The sequence below is a fragment of the Zeugodacus cucurbitae genome, chromosome 3 (assembly GCF_028554725.1).
Source record: "Zeugodacus cucurbitae isolate PBARC_wt_2022May chromosome 3, idZeuCucr1.2, whole genome shotgun sequence".
Taxonomy (NCBI): Eukaryota; Metazoa; Arthropoda; class Insecta; order Diptera; family Tephritidae; genus Zeugodacus; species Zeugodacus cucurbitae.
The window spans coordinates 27,164,217-27,177,244 of NC_071668.1; the positions used below are offsets into that span (position 1 = coordinate 27,164,217).

Genomic DNA, 13,028 nt, shown 5'->3' on the forward strand with positions numbered 1-13,028 from the left:
GAGAAAATAATTAAGTGAAAAATCTCATGCCCCCTGAGCGCATAATCTCAACATGTCATAAAAATAAATAATCTCGAGCTTCACATGCAGTTCATACCATAAATCTATGCTCTCAGCTTTTATATGTGTATGTGTTTATGTCGAAAAAGTCTAACATGTGCAAGAGAGCAGTATCACAACTAAGCCAGACCACCTTGAGAAATGTAGCGTCTCCGGGGAGCCCTGCTGGCGCAAATGTTAAATGTGTTAATAATGTCAATTTATGAAAGCAGAGCCACACAGAGAATGTTTGCGCTGGACTTTGGTGTTGCGCTGCAGCTCCCCACGGGCATTGTCAACAGTTTAAACTCGATTCGAGAGTGGTGGGTCGATTACATACCACGGCTGTGACTGTAAACCACAGAATACTAGGGCAAAGCCGACAGCGCAGGAAACGCAATATTGGGTTTTAGGGCACTTAACAGTATATCTCCAAATGTATGTACATGAGTATATGCGGCAAGGGTCAGGCATGGCAAGTGATTTCGAGCAATAACAACTAAGACAATGAGGACCACAGCGATATAGACAACAATGTCATCAACAGCAGCATTAATAACAACACCAACACACAACAGCACTTGGCAGTCCGGCAAACTTGGTGGCCTTAGCAGAGAGAATATGAGCGTGTGTGTTGCTTTGGCGAGTGCTTAAGTGTTTTTAAAATGAAAAATAATGGAAAATTCGGATTAGCAAAGCTTTACGGCACACATACACACGCGCAAACGCACAGCATGCGAGTATAACGAATGTTGAAATTAATACCTTCGGCGGATTAAAGTCACAGGCGCGCACATGCAGCAGCATCACCTACTCATGAACAGCCATTATTACACACAATTCGACAAGTGTATAATGCGCACACACAAAAAATTACGAGCGTATTTATTAAAGCAGTGATTTTTGCCGCAGCAAGCGCTTGAGTGCTAGATAAATGACTGCTGTCCCATCTGTCTGTCTGTATGTACTATTAATCGTCGCTCCGAATACTCGCCGTCAGCCTTTCCGATTGTTGTTTTATTGACTGTCAGCAGACGCGTTATCTCTGGGTTTAGTTGATAAGCGCTTTCGCTTATGGCTAATATTAATGACAAATGCGTATACATTTATTTGAAGTGTCATAGCGAAGGGGATTTGGCAAAACTGATGCAAGTGGGTTTTGTAAATAAGTAGAATTAACTGAGTTTCTAAATAAACATTACATAAATATGAATTGCCGCAGAGAAGGGCATAGTCGAGTGGATAAAACTATTCTTAATGAGAGGGTGAGATAAAATAAAGTCCGTTGTTCCGTGGTAATCTTAAAACTTTAAGTGTATATTTGTCATGAAAAGCCTTCTTCTAAATATCCTTAGTTGTAGATAAACGGCTTAAAATTTATAGTATTCTACGCTAAGCTAACATGTTGCACAGAATATAATAGTTCTATTCACCAAATGCTTGTTCTTGTGGGTTGCAAATAGGCGAAGTCGGACCACTGCCACGCCCACGAAATGACCATAACCGAAAACCTATACAGTGTAATAACTAACACATAAATAAAGTTATGAAATTTTGTACAGATGGTTCACACTAAGATGGTTCATATTTGGATGAAATTTTTTGAGAAAGTTCATTCATCTCATAAACAACTAAATCTATATAAACCCAACTTACTGGGCTCTTTAGTACTCCATCGTAAGCTATGGAAGTGGCTGAAATCAGATAATAAACACACCCACCCCCATACAAACATTATCTTGAGAACAACTAAAAGTGCGTCAACACACTAACGGAAAACGTCAGAAGCGCTAAATATTGCAGATAATAGCCTTTTCCCACTAGGCTGCACTCAGAGTGCATATCTTAGGAACTATTCGATCAATTTCAATGCAATTTGGCTCATAATATTGCTGGGTTCCTGATGTAACATAATAACGAAATCGGTTTATAATCACTCCAACTTCCCATATAACAAAATATTTATTTCCATTTGATTCGTTCACTTTACAATATATAGATCTAGGATAAAAATTTTGTACAAATACTGCATAGGAGGTAAGACATCGTTTATTTAAACATTTCGAGATAGGACTAAAACTTTTCAAGGTCCTAGATATCAACCGTGAAGCTCCATTGGATAGTTTTTTTTACCGAAAATATCGGAATATATATTTTAGAAACTTTCAAAAAATTCAGATGGAATCTTATAATGGTCTCTGTGCTAAAAATGCGTTATAACTTTCTCTAGCTACTATATACCTATTATTAGGGTTTTGATGTAAAGGTGGGATTTATTCCGTACAAATGGGTTATCTAATATGTGAGATATGTTAGCAAAATTAAGCAAATGTATAAGCTTGGAAGAAATTTAGCTTGGTGGTGAAAATGCATGAAATCGGTTCAGGAATTAAATCAGGTTCCATATAATATATACATCTAATGATTTTCGTTATTATAGTGGACTTTGTGCCAATGATATATGACTCAAATTGTGGGTTATCTTAATAAAATCAAATAAGTAAAGTAAAGAGTATAAAATATAACCCTTCCCTATTTATTTATTTCATTTTAAATAGACCTATTTTACACATATTGCCTTATCAATTACAGTTCCATGAAAAAAATTTAATCTTTGTGTTGTCTAATTACAATCGAAATTATAATCGAAACAACGAAATATTTTTTTTTGTATTTTATTTCCACGGTTGAGTGAAAACGATACGTTGCATAAATAAGCAACAGCTTTGAAAGAATAATTGCTAAAAATAAACATAAATATCAATTGATAAAAGATTGCCGACCTTGCAGAATACAAGAAAATAAATGTTGCAAATATTTTAAAATGAAAAACAATAAAAAATACACACACACAATTCGTGTGCAATAAATTTAAGCTTTGTATACAAATAATAGAAGAATTTAATATAAATATGCCTGTAATTGTGACAAGTGTCCGAACTGGTGTAAATAAATGTCATATATCATTTGAAAGGATGCGCATTTACATTCGAAGAATTATCTATTTCATCGTTATTGTGAGCATTTGTAAATGTGTGCATTTTAGTTTCGCCATCTTCAAGGAAAGACAGCAATGTGTACATGTTTGCACATTGTCTCTTTCAAGTGTGAGTCACTTCCGTGCCAATGTCTTTCAAACTATTTTAATTTATTATGATTTAATTCCTATCAAAACTAGAAAGTAGAAGTGGAAGTAGAATACACAACCTAATACAAGACTATAATAAAGAATGGAACTGAAATATGCTTTCCTGAGCAGCAAGGCGAACATATCCCAATTGGCGAATTGGATAATGTTTTAGTTAATTAAAAAATAATATAATAATTTTCAAAATATGTTTGTAGAAAATATGCACTTTAGATATTCAATTTATGGCAATAAACTTTGGTGACCCAGAAATATAGAATGTCTTTAGTTCAAGACTTAGGCACCTTCTAAAATGAAATGTGAAAATAATTTACCAATAGACCATTAGTTTCTTAAATCACTTTAGTTTCCATATTTAAAAAGTATAGATATAGAGAAGACAGCCATCTAATATAGTCGAACCTTTTTGTTTTCATCATAATCAAACTCTGCTTGCTTAGTCTCAATTTAAAGGAATCTTTACTCTATCTTCTCTTATACAATAATATCTGTTGCTAATTTATTCAATTTCTCATCTACTCAGTAATTCAAAAAGAAAGTCCACTCCAACAGCTTCACTGGACTTTTCACACATGAAGGTTGCCATAACCTGAAACACAGTATGGGAAGAATTGCAATAATAAATTACGGAGAATACATATTTTTAATAGTCAAACACATATAGAGTAGACACCCAGGTATATAAGCACAAACTTTTCCTTTCCACTTACTCTCTTATTACTGTTTTTGTGTTGGTGTGCGGGCATGTATGTGGATTAAAAAGAAATATGAATAAGTTTACGAGCGGATATTCGAGAATATATAGCTGCAGGATGTGGTCAGTTGGGGGAAGCCTAAAAACTTTGGATTATACACTTTTATGCACTTTGCACACAGGCATGCAAATATACAGTTTTAAAGCACATGTGGGTAGTGCGTTGTTGCAGTTGCCCGTAGAGTTGACCTAAGCGAGCTGTTTCATAAATATAAATACTGGTTAAAGTGTACAAGTTGATTTAAGAAAATAGAAGATGGCAAGGATTTTAAACTTAAAAAAATGAAATATTACTTGAACTGCTTACGATTTTGCCAGGCTGTGCTTACACTTGCGCATGGCAAGCTCGCTTGTCTTGCCCGCAGGTGTATGATGCAAGATTTTACAATTTTATACATGCATGTACAATAGTGATGAGCGATATTTCACAACCGGTGATTTTTTCACTGTGATTGAAAAATCACATATAGCAACTGTGATCAATTTTTGTAAGTATCAGTGATTTACAATCGCAATTGCAGTTCAGTAATTTGAGTTTCATCACAGTAGCTATAGAGAAGTTGAGTGCTTTTGTTCGATCACAGTACATATATGAGTTCAGCAATTCTAATTCGATCACTGTAGCAATAGCAGTTCGAAAAGAAGCAATCACTGTTCAGTGATCACAGTAGCAATTTTAGTTGCGATTTCGATAATTTTGGGTACGGTGATTACAAAAACAGTTAAATGTACCCAAAATTTATTAATTAGTTAATTCAGATTACAAAAGCAGGTAAAATTTGGATATTGTTAAAATTAATAAAAATATAAATGTAAAAAAATTAAAAAAAAATGCGGGGTACAAATTCTTATAATTTCTTTTTTTTTTTGTTGTTATCGCAATAGCAATATAAAATCACAGTGATTTAAAAATAGCAATATCGCTCATCACTAATGTACAATGGATATGTGCTATATCTAGTATAGATATGTATGTATATTTTTAGTGTAAATACAAGTATGTCTGTGTTAGTATTAACCAAATACAGTTGCATAAGTCTATAGTCCTGCTAGACAGGTTTTTCTTGTAGCACAACGTCGGATTACCGCTCAACTGTGCATTCGATTGTTTATGCGAAGGCCTAGTAACAATTCGAAATTAGTATTACAAATTTAAATATATTCTATACAGGGTGTTCCTATATAATTATTCAAAATAATTAATTATTAAAAATAAAAAAAAAAAACTTTTTAATTATTCAATAAATTATATAGAAAGATTTTTACAGATGGAATATCTTGTAACTTATATATCAAATGCTTAGGTTGGAAAAACGTTGCTTGTACTTTTTCGTCAATATCAATGAGTTTTTCAAGTAGTATGTTCCAACATGCCACATAGCCCTTGAAATCATCACTCTATCGAGATATATGTGTGGTATTCGAATTATATTGCTGCTTTCCACAGCACGAAAAGGAGCTGCCTTTACGCCGCGATGTCTGAATTTGGTATCCCCGCAAAACTAATACGGCTGTGTAAGTTGACGTTGAGCAACACCAAAAGCTCCGTCATGATTGGGAAGGACCTATCCGAGCCGTTCGATACCAAATGAGGTTTCAGACAAGGTGACTCACTATCGTGCGACTTCTTTAACCTGATGCTGGAAAAAATTATAAGAGCTGCAGAGCTAAACCGAGAAGGTACAATCTTCTACAAGAGTGTACAGCTCCTGGCGTACGCCGATGATATTGATATCATCGGAAGCAACAACCGCGCCGTTTGTTCTGCTTTTTCCCGCATGGATAAGGAGGCGAAGCGAATGGGTCTGGAGGTGAATGAGGACAAGACGAAATATCTCCTGTCATCAAGCAAACAGTCGGCGCATTCGCGTCTTGGCTCCCACGTCACTGTTGACAGTCATAACTTCGAGGTCGTAGATAATTTCGTATACCTGGGAACCAGCATCAACAACACGAACAATGTCAGCCTCGAAATTCAGCGCAGAATAACTCTTGCCAACAGGTGCTACTTTGGACTGAGTAGGCAATTGAACAGTAAAGTCCTCTCTCGACGAACCAAAATCCAGCTCTACAAGTCGCTTATCATTCCCGTCCTGCTTTACGGTGCAGAAGCTTGGACGATGTCAACATCAGATGAGACGACACTAGGAGTTTTCGAGAGGAAAATTTTGCGCAAGATTTATGGTCCTAAGAACATTGGCAACGGCGAATACCGCAGGCGATGGAACGATGAGATGTACGAGTTATACGACGACATTGACATAGTTCAGCGAATAAAAAGACAGCGGCTACGCTGGCTAGGTCATGTTGTCCGAATGGACGAAAACACTCCAGCCCTGAAAGTGTTCGATGCAGTACCCGCCGGAGGAAGCCGAGGAAGGGGAAGACCTCCACTCTGTTGGAGGGACCAGGTGGAGAGCGACCTGGTTACACTTGGGATCTCCAACTGGCGCCGAACTGCGAAGGAGAGAGAGAGATGGCGCACTATCGTCGATTCGGCTATAACCGGCTAAACGGTTGCAACGCCAATCACATACATACATTCGAATTATATTTAAAAAATTGTACTCTTGGATGGCACTTCAAATGATTTTGTCCATTAAAGGAAGTACTTGAAGTCAATACTAGAACTGTTCCAGAGATAAAGAGATGTATTACACTCATCTCATTGGAAGTGAGAGGGCAATGGCAAACGTCAAAGCCTACCAATCTTTGACGGTTGACTGGAATCAGTATGTTCTGACGTTTCGCAATTGGAAACCTTGAACAGCCAGATTGAAATGTTGCTGAAAAATTTACAACATGCCGCCGTATTAATTAACCTTATTTAGTATTGAAAGTTAGAAAACCGTCTGTATTAACATACAATTGTATCGCAAAATCAAATTTAAATAGGTACTTTTTGAATTAAAATTTCAGTATGTAATAATTTTTAACCTGGACTTAAGTTGGACATCCCTTTATCCCTAACTGGTCATTAGGGAACCATCAGCGCTATATTGGCGATATAAGGTGGGATTTGCTCCAAAATTTATGCGAAATTAGAACGTAGAGTTGATCGAACTCGGTGAAAAAAGATCTGAAATTATGTTAAAAAACTAAACAACAGAGAATTTAAAACAAATTGAATAAAAAAATATTTTTGTATTTCGTATGAAAAAAGTGTGCATATTTCCAAAAAGGACCCTCCTAACTTACTACATACATATATATGTTTTTACATATACAGTTATATATACATACATATATTAATTGCAAAATTACACATATGTACATATGCATTCTCACACATATACATACATATGTAATAATTTAACCCGTTGCATTGGCATGCACTGCTGCTTTGTTACAGCATACTTTGTCCTTTAAGCCTTTTTTTCTAAATAAATACACACAAATTGCATAAATAAATGCATGAAATTCATTCGTAAATAAAATAATAGGTAAATAGCATTCAGCAATTTTCTTCTCCATTTTTATTATTTTGCAATATTGGAATGCTTTGCTTTACGGCACTTTTGTTATTTTTATTTTTAATTGCCGTTATTTGCCTTTTTGCTCATTCGCTTCGAAAATATGCCATTTGCATATACTTGTTATTACATAGCTTTACAATAAATAATTGAAGGAAAAACGCTTTATTGACAAATTCATGTTGTGGAATTTTTACAAAAGTAAGTGTCACAAAACTGTGTCTGCATATTTATTTTTAATTTAGAAATTCAATTTAAAATTTTTAACCGTGACATTTTCGCTCTTACATTTAGGCGCTCACGTAAAAATGTGATAATTAACGGATTTATTCGGCAATACACACATACATATGTATATCGAATTAGCTATTATTTGCTGCAAAAAAACTATAATAAAATGGGTATTTAATAACCGGCAGTACTGTCATAATTACATAATTGTTGAATTAATCGCTTAATATTCATTAAAAATTAAGAATTTGCGCAAAATAAAATATTGTCTGTCTGTATTGATCAATATTTTGTGCATATATAATTTTTTTTACTGACTTTAGGTACATTTGACAAAGTAAACCTCTCGATTCCTTTGCAAAAACTGTATATACAGTAATCCCCCCTTAAGTTCCCTTCTTAACATGCAAAACTTTTGCGACACTTAAGCGGAAAAGGCACTTAAATGAATCCCGCTTAAATGCCTCGAGGAACTTACCAAGTTTTTCCCCAAAAACTTCGATGTAATATTATTTCATTTAGAATTAAAAAATACTTATTAATAACAATCAATATGAAAAAACGTTACACATATGTTTTCCTTTTGACAATACTCAGCGCATTCAATGTCAAAAATTTTAAAAAGCACTTAAAAGAGGAAAATTGTAATTCGTATTTGTGGCTAAAATATTACAGGCTCTTAAGGGGGGAATTTTAAGCGGGGATCACAGTACATGCGTTTCAACTTAGATTTCTTCACAAGATTATCTCGTTATCTTAGCAATAGAACTCCATAAGTGATATTTCATGACATCTGTTCAGATTGAATTCAGTCTCATCAGGCGTTCCACAAGGTAGACAATCTGCTCCGATACTGCTCTTGTTATTCATTAATGATATGTACCAACGATGTAAATCTTTTTAAGTAATTCTCTTCAATTATTAAGTAAGGAAGGGATAAGTAACCTAACATTTTATACTCTCGTAATTTATTTAACATTTAATGTTATGAAGACTGCAAACAAATCGTTCCGTATATTCACCATAAATTCACTAGAAAAACGAAAATCATTATACCTAGGAAAAGGGGGAGCTGGGACAATTCCAGAACCGATTTCACTAATTTTCACCACCAGCTTAGAGTATATCCAAATTATACGCTCACTTAATTTTGCTAAGATATCTCAAATATTAACCGATTTATGCGATATAATGTCCACCGGAAGTTTGAAAATACGTATATGAAGTTTATGGGGTGTAGAGGAAATATTGATCCGAAGGTGCCCATTTTTGTCACAGAGGAAACATCTAGAAGAATTTTGAATTTGAATTTCTTGTGAATATCTGAGAGATTGACCGATATTTCCATAAAATATGAGAAAAGCCTTAAGGTCTTCATGCCCGATTACTAGGGTCCTAAAAGGTTATAATCCGATTTTGGTTAAGATTCGATAATATTCAATTTTTTGCGGGCTATCATACACAAGAAATACAGTATTTGTGCAAAGTTTTGTTCTGATATCTTCATTAACGCTTAATTTATGTATTGTAAAGTGAACGAATCAGATGGATTTTAACTCTAGAACATTCGATCTATCAGAAATACCCTTTAGCATCAAAAATAAAAAAAAAAAAACATATTTTAACTTCTTTCTGTAATATCCTAAAAATGTTAAATTTTCTTTTACGTAATTCTAAATCTTAGCTGTTGAAATTTTGTTTCTGATTAAGATCTCGACGCTTAAAAAACTCTAGCCTTACTGACTCGGCTAATTCCGTTGACAGCACCCATTGCGGGAGAGGGGTAATCGTTGGGTTTATTATAAGTCAGTAAGCAATTTGGAAAACGTAATGGATATTACTGATTAGCTTCTTTCTCTTTTCTGGAGTAACTCACTCTTCTCAGGGCCTTTAGTACCCAGAAGTTAATCTGAGAAGCACTGCCGAACTCAAAGTACACTAACGTTCCAAAGCTTCAATACTAATCTTGTTGAAATATAACATACAAACTGATATAAAGTGTTGCAAGTGTCGGCTTCCCTCGGCGGGTACTGCATCGAACACTTTCAGAGCTGGAATGCTTTCATCCATTCGAACAACATGACCTAGCTAGCGTAGCCGCAGTCTTTTTATTCGCTGAACCATGTCAATGTCATCGTATAAATCGTACAGCTCATCGTTCCATCGTCTGCGGTATTCGCCGTTGCCAATGTTTGAGGACCATAAATCTTGCTCAAAATTTTTCTCTCGAAAACTCCTAGTGTCGTCTCATCTGATGCTGACATCGTCCAAGCTTTTGCACCATAAAGCAGGACGGGAATGATAAGCGACTTGTGGAGTTTGATTTTGGTTCGTCGAGAGAGGACTTTACTGTTCAATTGCCTACTCAGTCCAAAGTAGCACCTGTTGGCAAGAGTGATTCTGCGCTGGATTTCGAGGCTGACAGTGTTGGTGTTGTTGATACTGGTTTCCAGGTATACGAAATTATCTACAACTTCAAACTTATGATTGTCAACAGTGACGTGGGAGCCAAGACGCGAGTGCGCCGACTGTTTGCTCGTTGACAGGAGATATTTCGTCTTGTCCTCATTCACCCCCAGACCCATTCGCTTTGCCTCCTTATCCATGCGGGAAAAAGCAGAACAAACGGCGCGATTGTTGCTTCCGATGACATCAATATCATCGGCGTACGCCAGCAGCTGTACACTCTTGTAGAAGATTGTACCTTCTTTATTTAGCTCAGCAGCTCGTATTATTTTTTCCAATAATTCATAATTATATTCACATAATTTAAGACACTAAGTTCTCCGTCATCTTCTTCTAGCTTTTTTTCTCGATGAAAATGCTGCCTCTTTATATTTCAACATTATACAAATGCTGCATTACTTCTTTCCTATTATGCTGTCTGCCTAGTCTTAAATAAATAAAAGCAGAAGTTCCACAAGGTAGTATGTTGGGCCCTCTTCTTTATATTTTATTCACGCATGACCTGCCAGTAATACAGCATGACACAAATAATAAGAAACGCATCCCACAATTCCAAAGCATAATATAAAGGCTAATTGTCAAAGCGCCTTGATATTGTAGATGTGCTGATATAATATTGTAATGAAGAAGTAGTCATGTTAACTTCTAGAGATGGACCACCAAGACGACTCAAACGCGTAAAACCCACCAACTTTTAAATTAGGCAATACTCTCCGAGTAGTTTTGTAATAAGTATACATTTATATCATAATCAAGTTGCATGTTAGTATTTCCTTTGTAACTATTTTTGAACTAGTTGTAAATGTAAAATAAATACAAAAAGTATATTTCCCATAAATTTTCTGTATAAACATATTCTACAAACAGAAATATAAATTTATGAATTGCAATCATTTAAATATGCCATCCTCAACTCGCTTATGAAGGTGTAGAATTTCAATCATTCGCATTTCGCTGTGGCGTGCACTTTTGGCATTTATGCCATTTCCTTTATGATTTTCCACTTTTTTTCGTTTATCAATATACGACCTTTGCAACCTTCATTTGCATATTTTTGTTGCGGGCCACATACATAACAGTATACACATATATAAATTTATGTATGTACATATTATGAAAATGGTGCATGTGTGTGTGTTTGTTGTATGCGCTTGTAATGCACTAAATCGTAGTAAAATGCATAATTACGCTCTCAACGCTCAAAAGCATACTCTCACACACATAGAACACACACACCCATTCACAGCAACACTATAACGCGCTGGCACTTGCAACTTTGGCCCCTCCAGCGCCTCGAGCATAGTTTGGCGCAACGCGCGAACACCTACCAACGCCGCAAAGTATGCAATATTTTTTGCACTTGTGTCGTGCTCTTGATGACACTGCTGCATTTCAGCGTGCCTTCGTTTCGGCATGCCTTCGAGTTGTTCGCGCGCTACTCGTCGTGCGCTTTGCCCGCTGCTGCTATTGGTGCGTTAAGTAGTTTTTGTTGCTGGCGTGTAAGAAAAAGGTCATAAAAGCGTAGCTGATTATGCGAATATGGGTGAGCAAAATAAGACTGCAGGAATCACAAAAAAGCACGCGAATTTGGGTCAAAAACATTTCTGTGCGCAAAGCAGCCTCCGGTCTTTCAAACGCGTCTCGGTATGTGTGCGCTTTTTGCGTATGTTTTAGTAGCTACTTTAAAATTGGCATTTAATACGGGTTTCATACAAAGTTGTTGTACGCTTCGCGTGTGCTGTGAACTCATGCCGATTTAAGTGGAAAAGATGTATATATGTATAATTTTCGAATTAAGTTGATGAGGAAATAATGTGTGCTGAGTTTATATTTTCTTGTGAAAGGTGGATTAATGAAAACATATATAAATTTATATTTTTCATATTTCCCACTATTCATCTAAAGATAATTTTATGGTAAGTTTACTGAATATTTGTCACTCAATCTTCAAATGTATGAATCTAGTTTCTATGCGAGAGTGCCACTGGAATTGTATATATATAAATAATATCTCTATACATTTTAAACCACTGTTTCTTGAGGTATGTCGGATTTTCAATTATGCATGTTTTGATATCAAAAAGTTACAGAAAAAAGTATTTAATACATTTAGTGTATCAAGGGGCACACCTAGTGTGAAATTTCAAAAAAAATAATTTTTTTTTTGTTTCATATTTCGGTTTGTTTCATTTCGGTAGTTTTTGAGTTATAGCAATTTAAAGAGCAGTCGCTCGGTAACAGTGAAAACGATCATTTTATCTTTAAACACGTTTTTCTCGAAACAGCATTTTCCGAATTTGCTGCAGTGATTACTCAAAAACAAATGATCCGATCACTATCGACTATTTTTTTTTGAAAACACCGCATATTGTCAATTTTTGATTTTTCTTTTTTATCGTAGGCCATTGTACAGACAATATTATCTAGTTTAAGCAGAATTTTATTTTTTTAGATTTCATCCACGGAGAAGGCCAGAATTACTACAGCGAAGAACCTTTTTTTCGCGCCGTTGGAGATCGACTATAAGTTAAAAAATATTTAATTTTTTTCTTCAAAAATTTCACTGTATATTCTTGAAACATGTATAAATATATTCTTAAAATTTTGAAATAATTGATAAAATATTTTTTTTTTAATAAAAATTCCCAAAAATCACCTTTTTTTAAACCATTACACTAGGTGTGCCCCTTAAGGGTTTAGTTGTGTTTCAAAAAATAATTCAAATTCAATTTTAATTTCAATATTTTCTTTTTGCCTTCGTTCATTAACTATATTTATCCATGTACTAGCGAAATATATTTGATTTATTGATTTTGGATAAAGCAACCACGGTAAGTCCTGTTTTTGGACACGTCATGGAAAATGAAGTGTCAACGGCTGTAAATAAAAATTTCCCAAAATACCGTTGAAATATGTG

The 13,028-nt window shown here is 35.1% G+C and overlaps 1 protein-coding gene across 1 annotated transcript in view; it reads right to left on the bottom strand.

Moving 5' to 3' along the window:
- The window catches only part of LOC105212868 (toll-like receptor 6), a 176,575-nt gene that overhangs the window by 82,002 nt on the left and 81,545 nt on the right, over positions 1-13,028 (bottom strand). The gene's annotated exons all lie outside the window — the stretch shown is intronic.